The 26,431-nt window shown below is 41.4% G+C and overlaps 1 protein-coding gene and 1 pseudogene across 1 annotated transcript in view; one reads left to right on the top strand and one right to left on the bottom strand.

The window, feature by feature from the left end:
- The window catches only part of Pacs1 (phosphofurin acidic cluster sorting protein 1), a 111,638-nt gene that overhangs the window by 42,746 nt on the left and 42,461 nt on the right, over nucleotides 1–26,431 (top strand). The gene's annotated exons all lie outside the window — the stretch shown is intronic.
- Nucleotides 11,443–12,132, bottom strand: LOC150052346 (histone H3.3A-like; annotated as a pseudogene).

Here is a 26,431-nt window from a genome sequence, read left to right as displayed (position 1 = left end):
TACCACATACATAGAAAAAAGCCAGAAATGGTGCTGAGGCTCAAGTGGTAAAGCTCTAGCCTTGAGAAAGTCCAACGACAGTGCTGAGATCCTGAGCTCAAACCCAGGACTGTCAAAAAAAAAATGCCACCGACCTAAAAAAATGAAATGAGATCATGTTCTTAAGACTTTGGCATTGATAGATATTTGCTTGCTTTTGGCAGTTCCGGGGATAGAACATACAGGATCCACGTGTGCTAGGCTGCTGCTCTACCACTGAACTGTGCCCCCAGTACACTCTAGGTGTTTACTGTAATGGTGAAAATTATGATTTATAAACCTAGGATGGCCTTGAATTGATGGATTTACAGCCATATTCATCATGCCCTGCAGTATTTTGCTTCAGTGAGTGATTAATAGCCTATTAACCTACATTAGTGGTTCACATTTTTGTTCATTACTAGCTTCTTAAGCAAAATTCTAGATTATGTTTTAACTCACATTGGCACATGGAGAATTTGTCTTGCCCTGTGAACATATTCAATAACATTATCATTTTATCATGCTCAAATATGCTATTTTCTTCCTTTTCCATTTATTATCAATAATTGATTGAATTGTTCTGTGAATAATTTTGATTCTCTGTTTCAGTGTTGTCTTTTTATGCTAGACTTACAGCTTGAGGGCCTGGGCACTGTCCCTGAACTTTGGTGCTCAAGGCTAGTACCCTACCACTTGAGCCACGGCTTTTTGGTAGTTAATTGGAGTCTCCCAGTCCTTTATGCTCAGGCTAGCTTTGAACTGTGAGCTCCTATCTCAGCCTCCCCGTAGCCAGGATTACAGATCTAAGCCACCAGCACTTGGCTGAAGGTTAGTATTCATGAGGCAAACTATATATTTCTTTTTGTTTTTGTCAATCATGGCATTTGAACTCAGGGCCTGCTTAGGGCTTGAGCATTGGCCCTGAGCTTTTTCCCTCAAGGCTAAGGCTCTATTACCTTGAGCCACAGTGCAAATTCTGGTTTTCTAGTGGTTATTTGGAGATAAGAGTCTTATGGCCTTTCTTGTTGGGGCTGGCTTTAAACCACAAGCCTCAGATCTCAGCCTCCTGAGTCACAAGGATTATAGGTATGAGCCACTGGTGCCTGGCCACTACATGTTTCTTTCTTTTTTTGCCAGTTCTAGGGTTTGAACTCAGTTCCTGAGTACTGTCCCTGAGCTTCTTTTTGCTCAAGGCTAGCCCTCTACCACTTGAGCCACTGTGCCACTTCTGTTTTTTTGTGTGTATGTTTGTGTGGTGCTGAGGAATTGAACCCAAGGCTTTGTACATGCTAGTTAAGCACCCTGCCATTAAGCCACCTTCCCAGCCCTGTCACTGAGCTTCTTTTGCTCAAGGTTAGCAGGCTACTACTTGAGCCCAACCCTACTTCCAGCTTTTTCTGTGTCTGTGGTACTGAGAAATCAAACCCAGGGCTTCATGCATGTCAGGCAAGCACTCTACCTACATTTTTCTTTAAGTTAAAAAGAAAAGTTATGGGCCGGGAGTTTGGCCTAGTGGTAGAGTGCCTGCCTAGCATGCACGAAGACCCGGGTTCAATTCCTTGGTACCACATACATAGAAAAAAAGCCAGAAGTGGTGCTGAGGCTCAAGGGGTAGAGCTCTAGCCTTGAGAAAGTCCAAGGACAGTGCTCAGGCCCTGAGCTCAAGCCCAGGACTGGCAAAAAATAAATAAATAAATAAATAAATAAAATAAAAAGAAAAGTTATGTAGAAGCCAGTAGCTCATGTTTGTAATCCTAGCTACGCAGGAGTCTGAGATCAGAGGATTATGGTTCAACGCCAACTCATGCAGAAAAATCTGGAAGACTCCTCCAGTTACCCAGCAAAAATTCAAGCTAGGTATGGTTTAAGTGATACAGTGTCAGCGATAAGCAAGCAAGCTGAGTAGGAGTGCAGACTCTAAATACAAGCTACAGTACTGGGGGGCAGGGGAAGAAGTTAAGTACAACAAACTATCATGGTGTCTTTTATTGAGTAGATGCCTTGGATAATCCATTTGCGAAAGATCACATAGTTCAACTTAGCAAAGTTTATATCCTTCACATAATAACAGAAACTCTGGGGCACATGTTGAGGCAGTGTGGCTGAATCAGACCATGCCAGTTCAAGCAGACTCAGCTAGAGAGACAATCCTGGCTGAATTTTTTCTGGTAGCTCTGATAAAAACTGTCAGGGGTACAGCAAGGCAAGACTCTATGATAGCTGACCACCGGGAGAAAAAAACAAAGGGAAGTGGTGCTGTGGCTCTAGTAGAGGACTAGCCTTGAGCAAAAGGAGTTCAGGGAGAGCCCAGATTTCAAGTCCCAGAACCTGAAGGGGGAAAAAAAAGCAGGAGCTGCTTTATGATCTTGAGTAATTTTCCTTTGGTCTTTATAAAAGTCTGTTGAGGGGGCAGGAATTTGTCATAGTTGTAGAGTGATTGCCTGGCAGGCACGAAGACCCGGGTACCACATACGTAGAAAAAAAGACAGAAGTGGTGCTGTGGCTTGAGAAAAGAAAAGAAAAGAAAAACAAGTCTGAGCCGGGCGTGGTGGCTCAAGCCTGCAATCCTAGCTACTTAGGAGGCTGAGATATGAGGATCAAGGTTCAAAAGAACCTGAGACTCTTATCTCCAGTTAACCTCTAGAAAGGAGAAATGGGGCTTGGCTCAGGGATAAGGTGGTAGCCTTGAGCTGAAGAGCTCGGGGACAGTGCCCAGGCCAAATTCAAGCCCCATGACCCACCCAAAAAAAAAGTCTGTTGAATACAAATTTTACACTTAATTTAAACCGAACTCAGCTTATGCAATGTCTGTATTTATGACTTATTTAATGAGAAAGATGTGAGGTTCCTTTAAATAGGCAGCTGTTCTAGTATAGGAATTATTATTTGGATTGTATGCAACTAAATAAGATGTTAATGAAGAATAAATTAAGCATGCCTTAGATTATGGTTAAGAGTATAGACTCTGGAGTTATACTATAGCTCTAGCTTCGACATTTATTTACTAGTTGCCTGTGATCTTTTTGTTAGCTGTCAAATTTTTATGTGAATAATAGTGAGAATCATTGTGAAAATGAAATTATCCATGTGAGGTGATGGGTGTTGTGCCAGGTGTACAGTAAAGACTTCAGTCACTTCCTTTATGAGAAGGTATTTTGGAGGTCTGCAATGTACTGCTTTCTTCCAGTGTAGAACTAAGTCTTCATTTTATTTCTTTTCTTTCCTTCCTTCCTTTCTTTCTTGCCAGTCCTGGGGCTTGAACTCAGGGCCTAAGCACTGTCCTTGGGCTTTCCTCAAGGCTAGAGCTCTACCACTTGAGCCTCAGCACCATTTAATGTCTTTTTCTATATATGTTGTACCGAGGAATCGAACCCGGGTCTTCGTGCATGCTAGGCAAGCACTGTACCTCTAGGCCAAACTCCCTGCCCTTCAGTTTCACTTTTTACTACCTGATATCAAACACCAGCCATAGTGAACTACAGCAGTCACCCAGCCTCCTTCCTTCCACATGCCCTGTGCCCATGCTCTGTCTGCCTAGAATATCTTTCTCCTCACCTTATCTGAGAGATCCATTTAAGGAACATTTCCATTGCCACATGCAGTTGTGCACTTCTCTGGGTATGCCCTATGCATACCCTTCCCTGCTTTCCACTTTCCATTGTGAGGAGCTACTTACTTGTCACTCTGTGAAACTCTTCAAGGGCAGGTATTCTTCCCAGCTCTGGGAATGCTATCTAGTGGGCTCATAAGACAAAACCATTCCCAGGACAGGTGGTGTCTTCTCATGGGAGCAGACAAATGTTAACATCATGAAGAAAGTGTAGAGCATGTCAGGAGCAGAGGTCAGAGTAGTGAGCCCAGGCTTTAGGCCTAGTCGGATACTTGAGAGTTGTCCCTTTCTGAAGAACCCATGTGTGTTAAGTTGCAACCTGAGGAATTCATTTTGTTATCATGAAAGTCTAAGTCACTAGCCTCATGTTCATTGAGACTCAGTCTCATAACAAAGAAGATATGTCAGATCAGTGAAAGGGATCTTAGAAGTAATTGTATTCCATTTTCTTACTTTAAAGATATTCTGAGTGATTTCTAGAGCCAAAGAGCCAAGTTGCATTAAATAATTCAAAGTGAATTTAGTTTAATCACAAATTCAAGTACAGTTGAAGTCTGTACCGTTTGTTTTATATTTGACTAATTTGTGCTAACCAGTATCTAATTGTAGCCAGGCATGGTGGTACATGCCATGCCTATGGTCCCAGCACTTGGGAGGCAGAGGCAGGAGGATCACAAGTTTAAGGATAGTTTTTACTATAATACTCTATCTCAAAAACGAAAAAAATCCAGTATCTTTTTGCTATGTAGACATTAAAGAAAATTTTTGCCTAATTGAGGTATCTGGGCAACTTTAATACTTATTTTTCAGATACTTGCTGCAGGAGTCCTCCAGTAAGATTTTGTTCCCCATTCTCACTTTTCTGATTTCTGTCAACAGTGGCTTAATGTTTGTTTTTATTTGTATGTTTGTTGTTGGTCTTGGGGTTTGAACTCAAGTCCTGGGCATTGTTCTTAAGCTTCTTTTGCTCAAGGCTAGTACTACTACCACTTGAGCCACAGTACCACTTCTGGATTTTTCTGTTTATGTGGTACTGAGGAATTGAACCCAAGGCCTCATGCAAGCACTCCACCACTAAGCCACCCCAACAATGGCTTAACTGTGAACAATTATCACTGGCTAGAGACAAAGGTAGTGGCTTGCAGGAGGATCTTCCACATTCCAAGGAGAGTGCTTTGCTTTTCTAGTCTTTGCTTCACCCTTGACTCCTTCCTCTGAAATGCCTTTGTGTTAATCATGAGAGAGTCACAGTTGGCAGGTAGGTGATCCCTGGACAAGTAAATTCCAGTGGAACCAGAAAGCTGAGTTTGTGTCTTGCTTTCCTTAATTGGGAGGCTGACTTAGAATCAGATATTGAGCTGAAAAGAAAGCATCATCCATTAGGAAGAGGGTTTAAATAACTGGTCTATCCATATTTAAAATTTCTTGCAATCATTTCCACTGTATGTAACACTGAAATCCTTTGTGGTTGTCTGCTGCAAAAATGAATCTTTGACCCAGCAACTTTAAATACTTTTGACACCACTGGGAATTTTGAGAATTCTTAATTTAATCTGTGCTTATCCTGGGTTGGGGCTGGTTGAGGAAGAAGCTGTATCTTTTGCGTGGAAGGTTATTGTGTTTGTAAGTGAGCAGAGTCCTGTGCTTCTAGAATTTATATTTACCAGGTAGTGGTTATTGGCATAATAAGTATCATATTCTAACTTTTATTTCTGTAGACTGTAAAGAGTCAGCCAAGCACAGAGATGTGTGGGAGGCAGCTCAGGGCCTGTAGCTATTATGCAGCCCAGCACTGCAGGTGTGGAGTGCTTTAGCAGAGCGTTGCGCTCTGGTAATGACTGAATTTGCACATCTTGCTAATACTTACTTTATGTCTCTCTTCACCCTCCCTTCCATGGGGCTTGAACTCTGGTCTTTTCAGCTCAAGACTACCACCACCCTATGCCTGACCCCTGGGCCTGGACGTTGTCCTTGAGCTCTTCAGCTCAAGGCTACCGCCCTACCCCAGGAGCCACAGCCCCATCCTGTTTTCTAGTGATTAATTGGAGATAAGAGCCTCACTTCTTTAGTGCCCCAGCTGGCATTGAACCTTGCTCCTCAGATTTCAGCCTCCTGAATAGCTAGGATTATAGGCATGAGCTACTGCGCCCAGCTGCTGCCGCCGCCGCCGCCTCCTCCTCCTCTCTTCCTCCTCTTCCTCCTCTTCCTCCTCCTCCTCCTCCTCCTCCTCCTCCTCCTCTTCCTCCTCCTCCTTCTCTTCCTCCTCCTTGTCCTAGGGCTTGAACTCAGGGCCTAGGTACTGTCCTTGGACACTTTTTGCTTAAAGCCAGCACTCTGCCACTTGAGCCACAGCGCCACTTCCATCTTTTTCTGTGTATATGGTTGCAGGGAATCAAACCTAGGGCTTCTTGCATGTTAGGCAACCACTTTATCACTAGGCCATACTCCTGGCCCCTGCCTCTCTTCTTTTAACAGCTCTCCCCCCTCCCCAGATTAAACTACAAACAGCTTTTCTCTCCTCCATCCCAAACTTCATGGGGTTATTGCTACAAGAACTGTTTCTTATTCTCTAAATAATAATTTTTATCTAGCAAGGACTTATCTTGCCAAAGAGAACAGGAAGAGCACTGCTACAGTACCCTTTGCTTCCATGACAATAGCCAGTTCTCTTAAAGATTCATAGTGCTCCTGAAGGAAGGAGGAGGCATTAAATAAAGACACACTTAACTACTCAGCAGGTTTTCTGGATGGCCAGTGATTTTTTGAATTCTCAACACAACGTTCTACTGATTGAATGTTTGTGTTCTTTCTCTTCATGCCTGTTTTCCAGCTGACAATTCTGGAGGAAGGTGTCAAAACCAAGTGAGGCCCCAGGTGTGTGGAGAAGGAGCAGGGCCTTCCTCAGCAGAATTGCATCATTCTCCTTTTCACTTGTGTTGTCTATGATTGAGGACTTTGGTGGGAGGGGCTGAGTAGAAGTATAAGACTGAATTTCCTTTCTTAGCTAAAATATAATGTCGAAATTAAATTTTAGACAGGCACAAAAACATGCTGATGTGTGTTCTGCATATAACTTCAGATAACTGACTTCTGTAATATGAATAGAATCATCCAAGTACAGTTACCCTTGGCTGTCTGTGGGGAAATTGGCTCCAGTCCCCTTTGGATACCAAAATCCACAGATGCTGAAGTCTCTTATATAAAGTGATATACTGTTTGCATATAATCTGGTATACTTTAAATTATCTCTTGAGTTATTGTAATACCTTGTACTGTATAAATGTATTCTTTTTCTTTTTTTCAGTCCTGGGGTTTTTGAACTCAGGGCCTGGGCACTGTCCTTGAACTTTTGCTCAAGGTTAGAACTCTACCACTTGAGCCACAACACCACATCTGACTTTTTTCTGTGTATGTGGTACTGACGAATCAAACTCAGGGCTTCATGCATACTAGGTGAGTACTCTACCACTAAGCCACATTCCCAGCCCCAAAGATTGTCTTTTTTTTTTTTTTAAGTCTTTTTTTTTGCCAGTCCTGGGCTTGAGCTCAGGGCCTGAGCACTGTCCTTGGACTTTCTCAAGGCTAGAGCTCTACCACTTGAGCCTCAGCACCACTTCTGGCTTTTTTCTATGTATGTGGTACCGAGGAATTGAACCCGGGTCCTCATGCATGCTAGGCAAGCACTTTAACCACTAGGCCAAACTTGCGGCCCAAGGTTGTCTTCTTTAGGACATAATTACAAGAATAAAAAAGTCAGTACTTATTTAGTACAGACATTTACACACACACACACACACACCTTTGTTTTACTCTTACCCAGACTGGTCTCAAGCTTCTGAGTTCAAGTGATCCTCCTACCTCTGCCTCCCAAGCAGCTTGGATTATAGTATGTACCACTGCAACTTCTGGACAGACTTTTTTCACCCCTGGTTCTAGGGTTTAAACTCAGCATCGTGCTTATGTGGCTTGCTTGCTCAGCTGGCACTCTACTTGAGACATACCACTAGCCCGACTCCTTTTGGTAACGACTTTAGATATGGAATCTTTCGGACTTTGTTCTGTCCCAGATGATTTTGAACTGTGTTCCTCAGATCTACACCTCACAAGCAGCTAAGGTTATGGATATCAGTCACTGGCACCTGTTGAGATATATATATATATATATATATATATATCATATATGTGTCACATATATGATATAATTATTTAATTAATATATATAATTTTTATTTTTTTGCCAGTTCCAAGCTTGAACATATGGCCAGAGCACTGTCCTGGGGCTTTAGGCCTAATGTTCTACAACTTGAGCCACAGCACCACTTCTGGCTTTTTCTATGTATGTGGTACCGAGGAATTGAACCTGGGTCTTCCTGCATGTTAGGCAAGCACTCTACCACTAGGCCAAATTCCCGGCCCCACCTGTTATTTTTGATGCAAGGTTGGCTGTGTTCTCCAATTAGAACCCATGGATAGTAAAGGCTGACTATATTTCACTCAAGGAGTCCTTGTCCCTTTGTAGTGTCCCTTTGTAGAATCAGTATCTGCGATAGTAGTCATTGCTATGATCTTTTTGGATTAAATGGCTCCAGTACAGCATAGTACATACTTTTTCTAGTTAGATGATGGGAAAGATAATATTTTTGAAACATTGAATGAGACTCCAACCCCTCCTCCCCAAAAAAATCATGGGATACTTTATGTCTCTTGGTAGATGTATACAATACCAGATATAAATTTACTTTATTGTCTAAAATACATCCTGAGTTTGAGGAAACCTCTAGATCTTACTGCAGATTTGCAGGAAATATATAGGACAGAGGAACATGATATGTGGTTTTTAAAGGGATGTAGTCAGTAAATTCTAACCTGCAGGTGTCTTGTTGAACCAAAAGCCTCGTACCTTTAATAAATAATAGAGGGGAAAAAAGATTGAAATGAATGAGCCACTAAACCATATATAGATCAGCGAATAAATATGGGGATAGGGAGTGTAGCCTAGTGATACAGCACAAGTTTAATATGTGGAAAGCTTTGGATTCCATTTACAGCACCACAGGAAGAAAAAAGTGAGGCAACCTGGAAAATATGAAAATATAATAGTATTGTGGATATGATTTTTATTCTTACAGGGATAAAAACCATTTTTTGGCTAGTCCTAGGGCTTTAACTCAGGGCCTGAGCACTACTCTTAGGTTTTCTCAAGGCTAGCATTCTACCACTTAGCCACAGCACCACGTTCAGCTTTTTCTGTGTATGTGGTACTGGGGAATTGAACCCAGGGCTTCATGCGTGTTAGGCAAGCACTCTACCACTAGGTCATGCTCTTGGCCAATCATTTAGAGATAATTTTGAAATATACTAATGGAAATGGTACCTGGGATTTGTTTTAAAATACAATCCAGGCAGGACTGAGGGTATAGCTCAGTGGTACAGCACTTTCTTGGCATACATAAAGCCCCAAGTTTCATTCTGTAAAAAAAAAAAAAAAAAAAACCAAACTGGGCACCGGTGGCTCAAGCCTATAATCTTAGCTACTCAGGAGGCTGAGATCTGAGGATCACAGTTCAAAGCCAGACAAGACAAGAAAGTGTGTGAGACTCTTATCTCCAATTAACCACCAGAAAATAGGAACTGACTCTGTCACTCAAAGTGGTAGAGCACTACCCTTGAGATGAAGAGCTCAGGGACAGCACCCAGGCCGAGTTCAAGCCCCATGACCTACCAAAAAAAAAAATTCTTGAAGGGACTGGGAATATGGCTTAGTGGTAGAATGCTTGCCTAGCAGACATGAAGCCCTGAGTTTGAGTTCAATTTCTCAATACCACATAAATAGAAAAAGTGGGGAAGTAGTACTAGGGTTCAAATGGTATCAAGAGGTAGAATGCTAACCTTGAGCAAAAGCAGCTCACAACCAGTGCCCAGACCTTGAGTTCAAGCCCCAGAATTGGGGAAAAAAAAATTCTTGAAGTTGAGTATTGAAGTACATGGTTTTTGTTTTTGTTTTTTTTGCCAGTCCTGGGCTTGAGCTCAGGGCCTGAGCACTGGCCTTGGACTTTCTCAAGGCTAGAGCTCTACCACTTGAGCCTCAGCACCACTTCCGGCTTTTTTCTATGTATGTGGCACCGAGGAATCGAACCCGGGTCTTCGTGCATGCTAGGCAAGCACTTTAACCATTAGGCCAAACTCCCGGCCCCCATGTTTTTTTTTATACTCCCAGCTCTACTGCATTTTATTGCTTAAATTACACTATTTATAATAAGATTGGGTTGAAACTGATAAAAAAAAAAACATGAGTAGGAATGTATTTTTTGAAAGGCAATACAGGCGTTTGTACAGAACCTTGTGCTTACTAGACAAGCACTCCACCTGCCACTTGAGTCATTTTTGATAAGGTCTGATGGTTTTTCCTCTTCTTGTCTATGCCTCCTGCACAGGTGGGATTACAGCCCTGCACTTTCATCTCCAAGGCAGTAGAAGGGTTTTTATGTCCTGTACATATACTGTCAGATCAGTCATTTCAGAGGTTTGGAGCTACCCAGCCAGCACGCATTTGTGTTGATTTGTGCGCTATCTTTGTTGTTATTTCCAACTTAACTGTTAACCTCTGCTTTTGCTGTAGCACCTCCAATGTTTCCTTGCAGCCACAGAGCCAACTTGAATTTTATAATATGGTTGGCTATCCAAAAAGGACATACATTTTTTTTTGCCAGTGCTGGGGCTTGAACTTAGGGCGTGAGCACTGTCCTTGGGCTTTTTCAAGGTTGGCACTCTACCACTTGAGCCACAGCACCATTTCCAGCTTTTTTCTATGTGAGTGATACTGAGGAATTGAACCCTGGTCTTCATCCATGCTAGCAAGCACTCTACCGCTAGGCTAAACTCCCGGTTCAAGGACATGCATTTTGTTGCTAGAAGAAAAGAGCTGGGGAGACATCCACCCATTTATCATGAGCGATCTGTGCCTGCCGTAAGTTTTTTTCTTCTCTCATATGTTTTTCCCTCTTCTCCTTAGGACCTCCCTCTTCCTCCTCCCCCCACCCCAATTTGGTTAAAATTTAACAACACACAAAATTTCCCCTGTTAATCCTGATTTGATCATTTGTAACAATGAATCTGGCTTGAATCTGGCTTCTGCTTCTCACAGAAATGCCCTTCCTACACTGGAAAACACCCTGAACTTCCCCAGACTTCAGTGAGCTTGGCCCATTTTTCTCTTGCCTTGTGAGACTTTTTTCTTTCTGACATTGGAGCTTTCAAAAAATAGCCCGAGGTCTTAGATGTGAATTAAAAGTTTCCCTGTTGTTCATCTTCAGGTATTTGTACAGTGATGTTTGCTATATTTTTTCCTTTAACGTAGTTAAACTTAAGGAAATAATCTCTGGGTTTTAGTCACGCATTTTGTTCACACAGAGGAAGGCCTTATCCACTGAGTGCTGAGAGATAGTGCCCAGGCTTTAAGTTAAAGGTCCAGGACAGGCACACACACAAAAAATCCAAATACTGGCACTGTCCAAAAAAATGAGCAGTTTTATTTATATAATGGTTATAAAGATGAACTGCTGAAATTTGTTCACTGAAACACTTTCACTTAATGTTTTACATCCTCATATTTATATTAAAATTTTACACACAAATGAAATGGGAAAGACTTCCAATGCCTGGTGTCTGTCTTTCATTTTTCCACTTGTAATCATATACTTAGGTACTTTTTGCTGTGGAGGCAGGGGAACTAACATTTAAAACTACTGATAACAGGAAGAGGGGGGGAAAAACCTCTTTGAGTATGAAATGCTTCCTATCATAGTGTAGTCTTATGCACATTCTTCACACATGTGGTATGCTGGCTGGAAATTTTTTGTCATAATTGTTAATACATTTGGTGTGGCTAGCATAGAGGTCGGTGTCATCAAAAAGGCCAACCAGATAGGCCTCACTTACCTCCTGCAAAGTGCCAATAGCTGCACTCTGGAAGCACAAATCTGTTTTGAAGTTCTGAACAGTTTCTCTTACCAGATGCTAGAATGGAAGCGTGGGACTGACAAGTTTGGGTAGTGTCTAGATTTTACCAAACACCTCAATAGCAGCCTGTAAAGATAGGGTTTCTTCACCCCTCCAGCAGAGGGTGCACTCTAGCAAGGGACTTTTGTAGCTAATTGTTTCCTGGGTGTTTTACTGCAAGTGGATTTGCTGGCAGTCTGCTTTGTATGAGCCGCAGTTTAGAGGCCTTTCTTACCTTCCCCCCTTCACCTGTGCCTGGAGCTCAGTGAACAAAAGGTGACGCCACAGAACAACTGGCACAGCAGCCTGTGCTCCTTTCCAGTAACCTAGGTAAAATGTGTTCGTCTTCTAAGGGTCAACATGTTGGTTTATCTTAATTTTTATTTTGTCATAACTATAAAGGTAATGTACAGAGGGGTAACAGTTACATAACTCAGGTAGTGAGTACATTTCTTTTTGGACAATACCATCCCACCCACAGTTGTATAGTTCATTGTCAACATAGTGTCTAGTAAGTACCACTGTGCATTTGTTCACCCTTTGTCCCTCCATTTCTCTGTCCTCCCCATACTCTCCCAAAGACATAAATGAACAAACAAGAAAAAGAAAACAAAAACAGCAACAAAGAAAGCCCCTTTATTTCCGTTTCCTGGAGTTCTTTTTAGTAAATAGTATTTCATGTGATCACATGGTATAGGCAGTGCTCCCTTTTATTCTTCTCCTAAGAATATTCTCCTTTGAGCCGGGTGCTGGTGGCTCACACTACTAATCCTAACTACGCAGTAGGCTGAGATCTGAGGATTGTGGTTCAAAGCCAGGCAGGAAAGTCCATGAGAGTGAGACTCTTCTATTAACCATCAGAAAACCAGAAGTGGCGCAGTGGCTCAAGTGGTAGAGCCCTAGCCTTGAACTAAAGAGCTTGGGGACAGTGCCTGGGCCCAGAATTCAAACCCCAAGACTGATAAAAAAGAAAAGAAAAGAATATCCGCCTTTGGGCCTAGAGTTTGGCCTAGTGGCAGAGTGCTAAAAGTGGTGCTGTGGCTGAAGTGGTAGAGCACCAGCCTTGAGGAAAAAGTCCAAGGACAGTACTCAGGCCCTGAGTTCAAGCCCCATGACTGGCAAAAAAAAAAAAAAAGAATATACTCCTTTGGTCTCACTGTGTGAAGCATCTTATTTTAGGAAGAGAAAAGGAAGGGGATAATTGCTGTTAACATAAACTAAGGTTTACACAAGAGCAAAGGTTCAAACAGGCTGCCATTGATTCTCCTTGAGGTCGGCCCCTAGAATATTTGGGGTGGTTCCAAACAGTGTCTGGATTTTTTTTTTTTTTTTGCCATTCCTGAAGCTTGGATTCAGGGCCTGAGTACTGTCTTAGGCTTTCTTCAAGGCTAGTGCTCTACCACTTGAGCCACAGCTCCATTCCTAGATTTCTCTGGGCCGTGCTCCTGGCCCAATGTCTAGAAGTTTTCAATTCTGTCCAGTGCTTTTACATTCTATCCATTTCATGTTATTGACCTTCACTGAAAAACCCCAAATGATGCTTTATCTGGCATGCTATCATTGAAAAAAACAAAATGAATCACAACCCAAGTTAGCTTGCATAGACTTTGGCTATATGACTTTAGTCGCACTTTTATTATTTACAGATAGGTTAGATCATTGTATAGAGTAAAAAGAGACTGTTTTTACTGGTACAGCTTTTTTAAAACTGCAGTCAGATATTGCTATTAATAAAATGCCAACTGGAGTTTAGCTTAGTGGTAGAGTACTTGCCTAGCATTCATGAAGACCTGGGTTTGATTCCTAGGTACCACATACATAGAAAAAAGCTGGAAGTGGTGCTAAGGCTCAAGTGGTAGAGCTCTACCCTTGAGAAAGTCCAAGGACAGTGCTCAGGCCCTGAGCTCAAGCCCAGAATGGCAGAAAAAAATTAAAAGAAAAAAAAAAAGCCAAACAATAAGAATGATTTCACTTTCACCCAGTATTATAATGTTGTCAAGAACCTTGCAACTGGCTTCCATCTTGTAATCAATCTCCTCTTATCAGCTAACTCTGCTTGTAATGGGCTTTTATCTTGAAGAGATTGAGTCATTTAAACATCTTGCAGTCTGGAAGAGTTATCATCTGTGACATTTTCACATTCCTTAGGTAGCATTCTTGTCTGAACATTTTTGGGACTATTGTGTTGTTACACTGAGCACAGGGAGCAGTGATTTGTATTTGGTTGTTTTATAGATGGCATCCTGTGTGACTCAGCTGAAAGGATCTGGTTACTTTGAAGTCCTCGTTAATGCCATCCTTGCTCTTCCCTTTCACACATGCCGGTCCTATTGGACCACTAAGCAACGACAAGAAATGAATGGAAAATTTAGTTTGCTGTGATGTTTTCCCTTACTTAAATTTATAATGCTTAAGTTGGGAAGCCAAGCTCTTTGCTAGTGAAGAGTTTTTTGATGGAACAAATTATTTAAGAAGTTCCATGCTGTGTTAAGTAGCTTATCCTATAGTCCTAGCATTCTGCAGATTGAGGCATTGAGGCTCTCTAAGCTATATAGCAAAACACGTCTCAAAAAGGAATCAAAAGCCAGGCTCAGTGGCTCACACCTGTAATCCTAGCTACTCAGGAAGCTGAGATCTAAGGATCAAGGTTCTATGCCAGCTGGGGCACAAAAGGACCTGAGACTCCTATCTCCAATTAACCTCTGGAAAAGGGGAAGTGAGGCTTGGCTCAAGGGTAGGGCAGTAGCCTTGAGCTGAAGAGCTCAGGGACAGTGCCTAGGCTGAGCTGAGTTCAAGCCATATGACCCACCAAAAAGAAAAAAAAGAATTGTATGATTATGCACCTCAAAAATTAAAAGTATTTTTCTATTGCTGTCTGTGACAAAGAATTTATTCCATATATCCTACTTTAAATATAAATAGCCTTGATTCCTTTTTTTTTTTTTTGGTCCATCATGGGGTCCTGAACTCTGGGCCTGGATGGTGTCCCTGAGCTCTTCAACTCAAGGCTACTTCCCATTTTCTAGTGATTTATTGGAGATAAGAGTCGGGGCCGGGAATTTGGCCTAATGGTAGAGTGCTTGCCTAGCATGCACAAAGACCCGGGTTCAGTTCCTTGGTACCACATACTTAGAAAAAGCCAGAAGTGGTATAGAGACTCAAGTGGTAGATTTCTAGCCTTGAGAAAAATCCAGGGACAGTGCTCAGGCCCTGAGCTTAAGCCCAGGACTGGCAAAAAAAAAAAAAAAAAAAGTCTCATGTTCTTAAGGTGCCCAGGCTGGCTTTGAACTTCACTCTTCAGATCTCAGCCTCCTGAGTAGCTAGGATTACAAGCATGACCCAACTCCAAAGGACTCCAAAGGAAGGCTCTCTTAGGGGAGGAGGACAAATGCATAATGCCTGTATGCATCTGGTCACATAAAATAATATTTAACCAGATGGACTCCCAAGAAATGGAAACAGAAGTTTTGTTTTTTCTTTGTTACTGTTTTTGTTTTCTTTCTGTCTTGTTTCTTAGGTTATCTCTCTTGGGGAGGGTAGGGAAGAAAGAGCACAGAAATAATTGGACAGAGTGAACAAGTGCAGCAGTAGTATGCACTAGATACTGTTCAAAATGAGCTATGCAACTTGTAGGTGGGAATGGGAGGGAAAACTGGGAGAGGTGAGGGAAAGGGTGATATTGCCCAAATGAAATGTATTCATTACCTGATTTATGTAATTATAACACCTCAGTGCACCACCTTTATAATAACAGGTAAAATTAAATGTTAGGGGCTGGGAGTTTGGCCTAGTAGTAGAGTGCTTGCCTCCATGCACAAAGCCTTAGATTCAATTCCTTGGTACCACATACATAGAAAAAGCTGTAAATGGTGCTGTGGCTCAAGTGGTAGAGCTCCAGCCTTGAGAAAGCCCAAGGACAGTGCTCAGACCCTGAGTTCAAGCCCCAGGACTAACAAAAATAATTAAATATTACAAAAGAATTAAGGTAGCCAAGCACAGGTGGCTCACACCTGTAATCCTCGCTACTCAGGAAGCTGAGATCTGAGGATTGAAGTTCAAAACCAGCCCTGGCACTAAAGTCCGTGAGACTCATGTCCAATTAACCACCAAAAAAACACAGAAGTGGTGCAGTGACTCAAGTGGTAGAATACTAGCTTTGAGCTAAAGAGCTCAGGGACAGTGCTCAGGCCCAGAGTTCAAGTCCCATGACCAAAAAAAAAAAAAAACTCATTCCTTGAACTTAAATAACACTTAAAAGATGTTTGGCCTATTTTTAGACTAAGGAGAGTTATGTAGCCATTTTAACAAGTTTTTTTTGCCATCTCAAATCCTGGAATTGCCTGGTATAACAATTTCAGAAGACAACTGGGCATGAAGATTGTTCACTTTTCTTTCTCATCTCAGGTTTACTTATATTTTCATATAGTGATTTACAATGTGATATCATGTGATACACTTGAAATTGAAAGTGGGGATTTAAAAGTAGATGAGGGCTGGGAATGTGGCTTACTGGTATAGTGCTTGCCTGGCATGCATGAAGCCCTGGGTTCCAATCCTTAATACCACATAAACAGAAAAAGCCAGAAGTGATGCTATGGCTCAATTAGTAGAGTGCTAGCCTTGAGCTAAAGAAGCTCAGGGACAGTGCTCAGGTCCTGAGTTCAAGTCCCAGGACTGGCAAAAAAAAAGATTCAACAAACAGAAAACAATATTCTGATCTGTGCACAGATCATACAGTAGAAAGCTGAAGCCTAATTGACTTGGAGAGTAAGAGCATAAACCCTGTGACTGAAAGTGCAGCTGGAAAATTAGGGAGAAGCACAATGAGTCTTGAGTATAGGATGCGGAATCCTTTGTATTTGCAGAGGAGACCCCAGAGTGCCAGGCTAACAAAGTAGCAGCTAGAAGCTGCAAGAACTGAGTAGAGATTCTAGCTGCTGCTTTCCATGAGAGGTACACATTTGCAGTTTGAATCTAGACAAATCACCTACTAGAGAAAAAAAAAATAAAACAAAACAAAAAACAGTATCCTGAGAAGGGCAGAGCAGGACCCAGACTTCTATAATATCCGTTTCTTACAATCACTAGACATACAAGGGAGTGTGAAGGTGTAACACACTGCAGAAGAAAAGCAGTCATAGAAACTCAGTGAAGTGAATTTTGCCAGAAACTTTCAAAGAAACTTATATAGGATTAAAGAATTGTAGGCAAGGCAGGGAGTTTGGCTTAGTGGTAGAGTGCTTGCCTAGCATACACAAAGACCCAGATTTGATTCCTCAGTACCACATACATAGAAAAAGCTGGAAGTGTTACAGTGGCTCAAGTGGTAGAGTGCTAGCTTTGAGAAAGCCCAAGGACAGTGTTTAGGCCCTGAGTTCAAGCCCCAAGACTGGCAAAAAAAAAACAAAAAAAACAAAAAACCCTTAAAAAGAAAGAATTGTAGACAATGTGATCAAAGAATTAAAGGAAAATAAGTAAATGCATTATAACTAAAACACAGCAGCAACTAAAAGCATGAAAGTTATAAAGCTGAAATTAAAACTCATAGATGTACTCAACAGCAGCTTTAAAATTACTAGAAAAAAAGTGTCCATGTGCTTGAATTGAAGGTCAAGGAGAATTACCCTATAGAAAAATGAGAAGGGAAAAATGGAAAATAAGTGAGTGGAGCTTCTGAGACCTGTAAGATAATACATGTAGTGTGATGTGACTGTAATTGAGATCCTAGAAAGAAGAGAGAAAAGTTGCAACAGGCAATATTTGAAGATATAATGGCCCCTAACTTGTTGGAAAACATTAATTCTAGAAATTCATTGCAGTTTCTGAGCACAAAGAAAAAGCAGTCCCAGGGCTGGGAGTTTGGCCTAGTGGTTAAAGTGCTTGCCTAGCATGCATGAAGACCCGGGTTCGATTCCTCGGTACCACATACATAGAAAAAAGCCGGAAGTGGTGCTGAGGCTCAAGTGGTAGAGCTCTAGCCTTGAGAAAGTCCAAGGACAGTGCTCAGGCCCTGAGCTCAAGCCCAGGACTGGCCAAAAAAAAAAAAGAAAAAGAAAAAGCAGTCCCAGTCACATCATAGTCAAAACACTGAAACCAAAGATAAATAGAAAAATTGAAAAGCAGGTAAAGAAAAATACATGTGATTTAAAAGGGATTTGTTGTTATAAATATTATAAATTTCTTATCAGAAATAGTGGAGATTGCCTAGCGCCGGGGCTCAGGAGTCTGAGATCTAAGGATCATAGTTCAAAGCCACCCTAGGCAGGAAAGTTTGTTGTGCTCTTTTTTTCTTTTTAAGTTTTATTGTAAGGGTGATGTACCAGAGGGGGTTACAGTTACAAAAGTAAGGTAATGAATACTTTTCTTGTTGAACATTGTTACCCCATCCCTCATTTTCTCCCACTTCCCCCCACCACCTTGTTGTAACTCTTATCTTCAGTTAGCTTCCAAAAAGCTAGAAGTAGAGCTGTGACTCAAGAGATAAAGAGTACTAGCCTTGAGCAAAAGTGCAGGGACAGTGCCCAGGCCCTGAGTTCAAGCCCAAGGACCAACCCCCCAAAAAAAATATCCATACAGAGATGTATTTGCTTTTACAGTTGCATAGCTGTCCATTCTTGAAGGTTATTTAGGTTCTCCAGTCTGCTGCTATTACAACATAGATTACAACATAAGACAGATTCTTAGGAGTCAAAAAGGTGAATCAAAGAGTATATGCATATGCAGGTGGGTAGAAATTACCAAATTGCCCTCTGTAAGAATGTGCTAGCTGGCATTCCCCCTCCATAGAAGAGAAGGTGTTACTGACCTAATAGTTGAAGGACAGCACTTGTTTAGTGTTGATGCGTCTACCCTCCTGAGACTTGTGTAGGAGACTACCCTACTTTCACAAAAACAATGGAAAAAGATTCAAGGAAAGGAGAAGAGATTAAGGAATTAACCACAGGACCTAATTAGAAAAAGATTTGGCAGTGGGCCCAGCTCATCCAGTGGCAAAAGGAGAAAATATTCTGTATTTGTGACACTATCTAGAAAGAGATAATTTAGTGCCCTTTAATCTGAGCTGATGTTGTCCAATTAAGAAGTCTATTAGATGAAAACACTTAATTTTTTTCTGCTTAGTTGGGGGTGAAGTATAAATTTTTTTCTTCTTTTAGTATATTCTCATTCTTTGATTAGATGGTTTAATTAAATAATTACATATTTACTTTTTTCTTTCAAACCACTGTTAGGAATTAGAGGGATTCAAGTAAGAAGACAACATAGTCCCTGTCCTTCAGTATACATTGTGTGAGAAGAGCTAGCTGAGATCTTTAGAAAGTAGAAGCATTGTGGGCTTCAGAAAAGGGAAAAATCTTGATTCCTGATGGGAAATCAGGAGAGGAGGTAGGTGTTGAGATGAACTGAAATAACTCCTGCATTGGCTCAGAGGTAGAGGCATGATCTCTCTTGTCCGCCTCCTTTTCTCTTCAGTGCTAGGAATGGGACTCAGGGCTTCATGAATACAAGACAAGCATTGTACCAATGAACTCCATTTCTGATCCTTTGTATTTTATTTCAAGCATGTTCCCACTAAATTGCCAAACTGGCTTCCATCTCACAATCCTCCTACTTCAAGCTTCCAAGTGGCAGAGATTACAGGTGAGCCAGAGTGTGAAACACTTTGTAGGTATTGGTGCACTCTAGCAGAGGGTCAGTCTGTGGTTGACACTGAAATTTGCTATCTGACTCAAATGGGCTCATTCAACTAAGGGTAACTTGAAGCATCCTGGCTGCCACCTACCAGCTACAAGATCTGAATTGTGGGCTTTGTTTTGTTTCCTGTAACGTGAGCATTGTAATTGTTTTGAGGATTAAACTAGTAAATCACATATAGTACTGTCTGGCTCATACTGTTATATGCTTGCCAGTACTATTCTACCTCTACAAGTAGATACATTTTCTATTTAAAAGAATATTTTTCTGGGGCCAGGAGTATAGCATAGTGGTAGAGTGCTTGCCTAGCATGCATGAAGACCTGGGTTCGATTCCTTGGTACCACATATACAGAAAAAGCTGCGAGTAGTGCTGTAGCTTAAGTAGCAGAGCACTAGCCTTGAGCAAAAAGTGTCCAAGGACGGTGCCTAGCCCTGAGTTCAAGCCCCAGGACTGACAAAAATATTTTTCTGATCATGAATGAATGCATAGTCACTGTGGGATGTATAGAAAGCATTTCTTAAAATTTTGCTTGTGATTGCATCTCTGTAGCACTTTGGCACATTATCATCTAGTTTATATCATGAGTCAGTACATGAACTCAGGAGTCCACTTGTTTTTTTGTTTGTTTATTTTTGCCTGTCCTAGGGCTTAAACTCAGGGCCTGGGCACTGTCCTTGAGCTTTCTCAGGTCTAGCGCTCTATCACCTGAGCCACAGCCCCACTTCTGCCTTTTTCTGTTCATCTGGTACTGAGGAATTGAACCCGGCTGGGTCTTCATGCATGTGGTAAACACTCTACCACTAGGCTATGCTCCTGGCCCCAGGAATCCGCTTCTCTTGTGTTCCTGTTCTGGTCCCTTGGCTTACTACTTCCTGGCCATCTTTCAGTTTGCATATTTTTAAGATTTAGAGAGACTAAAAGAAAATGATAGGTATTTTTGTACTCATCCAGATGAGTACAGAAAGAGTTAAGTGCTACATAAATATCAGTGCAGCTATGTTACTCTATTAACCTCCAAATTAGAGTGTACCAACAGGTAAACCTAGTGAGGTTTGGGCAGTCATAAAGTGCTCCAGGAAATGAACACACACACACACACACACACACACACACACACACACACACACAGAGCAGAAAGGATTATTTCAGGCACTAGAGTGGAGAAAGGGAATAAAAATGGTTTAAACTAGTTAAAGGAGGCTGCAAATTAGATGAAGTCATAGTTCTAAGTAATTTAAATATAGGCTCTTCCTAGGTAGTTGTTAAAGGATAACACAATTTAAAACTAAAATAGAAAACTAATTGCCTCCAGGATATTGAAACAAAAGCCATATAACGAATGATTGTTGTCCTTAATGTACTATGTTGTCTCTCAACTCCTTTGCTGTCCCTTGGTTATCTCATATTGTTATAGTATCTCACTTTGTTATCTGATATATTGAATTTATTTGTATTTGGTTATTTGAAATTTGATAGGGAAGGGGGGAAAACCAAGACGGGTGGGGGGTGTGGGGGGGGGAGGGAAATGGGTACCAAGACATGTGAAAGGGTATCAACGTATGTGAATTAATGCACCTTCTGTCTGTCAAATATCATGTAACCCTTTTACTAATTACAATAAAAAATGCAAAAAGAAAACTAATTGCCAGTGGCTTACATCTTTAATCCTACCTTACTTAGGAGGCTGAGATGGAAAGACTCATGGTTCAGAGTCAGCTTCAGTGGAGGATAGCTAGATGCTGTGGTATACGTCTGTTATCTTAGCAACTACAGGACAGTGTGCCCAGGCACACACCTGCATGAGAAGTGAGACTGTATTCTAAACATAACCAAGGAAAAGCAGGGCTGGGGGCATGACTCAGTAGATCAACAGCCTAGCAAGTGTGAGGCCTTGAATTCAAACCTCAGTACGGAGGGAAGAGCAAAAATCCTCAAGCAGGAAATGGGCATGTCAATATTCTGGACAGTAATAATAATAAAATGATCTTATTAACTGAATTCCATTGGGAACAGTAAATAAATTCCCACTTAAAACCTCAGCCAAAAGTCGAGATCAATTTCCTTAGTGGAAAAAGTCTTGTTTGGATTTGCAAAATAGATAAATTAGGGAGTCAGCACTCATAGCATCAAGGCATCCACTGTTGACTTCCTATAAGAAGCACTTTTCCCAAATTAACTTGGATTCTGAGAATATGAGTGCTCTGAAAGGCAAACGCTTGTTATTGCCTGAGCCCAGCTACAGGTGGTTGTTGCTTATTATAGTAAGTTGGATAATGTCCACCCCCCAGAAAAGACCCCTACCTGGATCTAGAGGCTTGGCAGACTAGATCAAGTCCAATGACGTTTTTTTTTTGGTGGGTCATGGGGCTTGAACTTGGCCTAGGCACTGTCCCTGAACTCTTCAGCCACCGTCCTACCCTGAGCCAAGTCCCACTTCCTGTTTTCCAGAGGTTAATTGGAGATAAGAGTCTCAGGTCCTTTTGTGCCCAGGCTGGCTTTGAACCTTGATCCTCAGTTCTCAGCCTCCTGAGTAGCTAGGATTACAGGCGTGAGCTACTGTGACACCTCCAGCTTTTTGTTTGTATGTGGTACTAAGGAATCAAACCCGGGTCTTCGTGCATGCTAGGCAAGCACTCTACCACTAGGCCACACTCCTGGCCCAAGATGTTAAATTTTTTTTAAAAAGTATCACAGGCCAGGAGTAAAAAGCCCAAGGACAGTGCTCAGGCCCTGAGTTCAAGCTCCTGGACTGGCAAAAGAAAAAAAAAATAACATTTTAAACAATATTTTGTGAAAGGATGAATGGATATGTGGATTAAGGTAGTAAACTCTAGTAATATTACTAAAAATATATGGAAGGGCTATAGAAACTATAAGATATGGGTTACTTCAAAAATTGTTTATTCAGATTCATTATAGCCCAATTACCAGTCTCTGTTGTCAGGCTATTTTCTAGCCTGCTAGATGAAGAACATCCTCTGTAAACAGTCCTATATCTTGTTGCATGTAGAGAAAGAAAAGCCAAATGTCCTTTTGGAGTTCCACTCACTCATGTGATTTGAGCTTCAGATAATCAATATGCCAATTTGGCAGCATATTAATATTTGAAACCTTACAATGCAAACAATAGGGCAATGCCATTTCCTTTCTATTAAGTTCTTTATCTGGAATGCATGGGATTTATCCCCCACCCCCACTCCTAGTAGCTGTGTGTTTCTCTGAGGAAGTATGAATTTTGCCTTGGAGTAGGGTGGGCAGGGATGTCAGAGAAAGTTGGAATTATCTCTAGATAAACAGAAAACCATCTGGTTATACAATACTTGTAAATGTACCATGTAAAGGTAAAAATGGCAGGTTGTTTCAGCCCCCAACATGACCTACTTTTTAAAATGCTGATTGTCTTTGTAGAGAAAGACATCTTGAATCCAAATTGCTCTGTTTTCTTGCTTTGTTTAAGCAACCAAGAATCTGTCAGCAGTTTAATGTTTGAAGAGGGGAATAAAGGAAGGAGAGAAGTAGAACAAGAATGGGAAGGGAGCAGAAATAACAGCATAAGGCTTCCTTTCTTGGCTTTTCAGTTTTATGAAGCTGGCAGGTCTAGATGCTGAGATGCTTCCAGAATCAGGACCCATGACAAAGATCTTTCTATTTAGCCTTGTATGCTATATTCCTTTTCCTGTATGTAGTTCTGTAGGTGCAAAAGCTACTTTAAAAAAAAAAAAAAGAGCCTTCTTTTTTTAAAAAGCCCTTTTTAAGCCAGGTGCGGTGGCTTCACACCTGTAATCCTAGCTGTTCAGGAGGCTGAGATGTGAGGATCAAGGTTCAAAGCCAGCCTGGGCACAAAAGAACCTGAGAGACTCTTATCTCTATTAATCTCTAGAAAATGGGAAGTGGGGCTTGGCTCAAGGGTAGGGTGGTAGCCTTGAGCTGAAGAGCTCAGGGACAGTGCCCAGACCGAGTTCAAGCCCCATGACCCACACACATACAAAAAAAAAGCCTTTTTTAATTGTTGTGCTTTTACTGTGCTTCTTATGAGTGTCACAAAACAGAGAAAATAAATTTAGATGTATTCATCTCTTCATCTAGAAGATTTTAGTAATAGCCCCATCATCCGGAGGTAGTGTTAGGGGACCACATGATTGAACCTTCTGTGTCCTTGTATGCTATATCCTTTTTCTTAGATGTAGTTCTAAAAATATGAAAAGTGTGTGTGTGTGTGTGTGTGTGTGTGTGTGTGTGTGTATACTCGTGTGTGTACCAATCCTAGGGCTTGAATTCAAGGGCTGGGTGCTGTCCCTGAGTTTTCTTGCTCAAGGTTAGCACTCCCCCACTTGAACCACAGCTCAACTTCCTAATTTTTGCTGGTTAGTTATGGACAAGAGAGAGGCTCGTGGGCTTTTCTGCCTGGGTTGGCTTGGAACTTCAGTCCTCAGATCTTAGTATCCAGAGTAGCTAGCATTACAGATGTGAGCCACCAGTGCCCAGCTGAGAGCTACTTTTTTTTTTTGTCAGTCGTGGGCCTTGAACTCTGGGCCTGGGCAGTGTCTGAGCTCTTCAGCTCATTTCTAGCACTCTACCACTTGAGCCATAGCACCACTTCTGGCTTTCTGGTAGTTAATTGGAGATAAGAGTCTTGTGGACTTTTTTAATGCCCGGGCTGGCTTTGAACCATGATCCTCAGATCTCAGCCTCCTGAATAGCTAGGATTACAGGCGTGATTCACTGCACCTGGCAAGAGCTACTTTTTATATGCTTTTAAATTTGCATTTTTTCCCACTCATTATGTTCACATCCCCAGTCACCTCCCTTCCCTGTGTGGTCAGATAAAATTTTACTTCTCTCTCCAAAGGGAAGCCTTCAGACTGCAAGGAAAGTTACTCTAAACCATTTGGCCCCAAACACTAACTGGCAGCTGAGTGCTGGAAAATGTGGTGGGTGGTGCTCATGCTGGTCCCTGTGGAGACTAAAGTGCAAACTCCATTCCTTGTACTGTCTTCTGTCTTCATTTGTTCAGCATGAAATCTTGTCTTCTTTATCTGCTGCTTGCTTATCTTTTTGAAGAAGGACCTTTCAGTCAAGCTTTGTTTTTCTTACTCCCCTGAAATGTAAGGTTTTGATCACCAGTGTTCTCTCTTTTGTCAAATCCAGAAATTGGTTTTTCTGTCTCAACTTATTTCACCTCTCAGTTGCACTGGAAACATCTTCCTAAGCTCTTTTTTTCTCCAGGTTTATGAAAGCACATTCTTTTGGTTTTCCCACCTCACTACTCCTTCTCTTTCTTTGCTTGCCTTGCTCTTCTGGCAAAGTAGAACACCCTGGAAGGTTTCAGTTGGTCCTAATTCTCTGTCTTGAGTCTGATCTTTCCTTTGGCATCCACAGCCAGCTGACCACTCTGATTTTTCCACTTAGGTAATTATTAAGTCTCAAACTGAATGAATTCTTGACTGTTCTGCCCTATTCACCTCAAAACTTCCCCCTCTCTGTCATCTCATTGCATAGTACCACCACAATCTACCTTGTTGTTCAAGCTAAAATTCCTGAAGCATCGTGGTGTTTTCTGTTTTCCCATGCACTGCATTCATTCTGTCAGCATGTCAAATCTACCAGAATGTTTCTGAATTTTATTCTCTTTTCATCTCATTGCCCCAGATCAAAGTTTCCTGCTATCTTAGCTTGACCATCACCACAGCCTATTGAACGCTCAGTCTTCCTGCTCCATGTTTTCTTAATACTATTAATACTATTTACTTCCTTACTATTCATAAGCAAAATCAGGCCCTACTGTAGAGACTAAACTCTGCTTCTGCACCTCACATTTGTACCTTCTTCTATTTACCATACTGCAGACATGCTCATCTGTTTTGTTTCCTTTAAATATTCTGACTTTGTTTTGTTCTTGTATTGTGTCCTAACTTCTAGAATTAAAGTATTCTTCTGCAACAATCTTTTCTTTCTTTCCTTTTTTTTTTTTTTTTTTGGTGTGTCCTAGGGCTTGTATTCTGCCTGGGCACTATCCCTGAGCTCTTCAGCTCAAGGCTTCCACCCTACCCTTGAGCCAAGCCCCACTTCCCATTTTCTATAGGTTAGTTGGAGATAAGAGTCTTTGGTCCTTTTGTGCCTGGGCTGGCTTTGAACCTTAGTCCTCAGATCTCAGCTTCCTGAAGTAGCTAGGATTACAGGCATGAGCCACCGCGCCCAGCCTAACAATCCTTTCTTTATTCAGTGTTATGTTTGCGATAAATTTATGTTGACATGTAAAGTTCATATGTTTTTCCGATGTGTATCATTGGATTTTGGATACCACAGAGCTACTCTGTCAGTGCACTGATTAGCATAACACAGTATCTAGTGCAAAGAAAGATTACTGTGGGTGGCCAGCGCCGTCACTGCCTCCATATATATGGATCCCTGTTCATTCGATAGATGAGGATGCAGAGGTAAAGGAGATAAAATAGCTTACCCAGCTCCATCTAGCCAATGATTGACACTGCTGGATGATGTATGCCACATTTGTTCACCTTTATAAGATGATGGCTAATGGTTTTCTAACATAATTGCACCAGTCAGTACTCCCACACCAGCATAGAAATCCCATTGTGCCACATCTTCACCCACCCTTAATTTTGCCAGTTTTATGAGTGTAAAATGTATTTTGATTTTAATTTTCATCTCCCTGATTCCTAATGAGGTTGTACATATTTTTGCATGTCTATTAGCCATTAGTGTTTCCTCTGCCGGAAACATGAATTGTCAGTTCATGTCTTTTGCCTACTCTTTCACTGAATTATCATTCTTTTTCTTACCAAATTATAGTTCTTTATATTCTAGACCCTTTTTTAGTATTATGTGCTTCAAATATGTTTTCTAAGTTCATGTGTTTGGGAGAGGCTGTATATGTATATGCTAATACTGGGATTTGAACTCAGGATCTCACACTCTCACTTGGATTTTTTTTTGTTTAAGGCAAACCTTATGAAATGAAATAGAAACTGTTCCTTGTTTTTGAGCCTCTGAAAGAAGCAGGGTATCTCTACATGGCCTTAAATTCTCAATCCTCCTACCTCTCCCTCCCTGATGCTGAGATTACAGCTATGCCCCACAACAACT

This window comes from Megascapheus bottae, chromosome 16 (assembly GCF_031878675.1).
Source record: "Megascapheus bottae isolate mThoBot1 chromosome 16, mThoBot2.hap1, whole genome shotgun sequence".
NCBI classification, from domain to species: Eukaryota; Metazoa; Chordata; class Mammalia; order Rodentia; family Geomyidae; genus Megascapheus; species Megascapheus bottae.
This window is presented reverse-complemented; position numbering and strand designations above follow the sequence as displayed.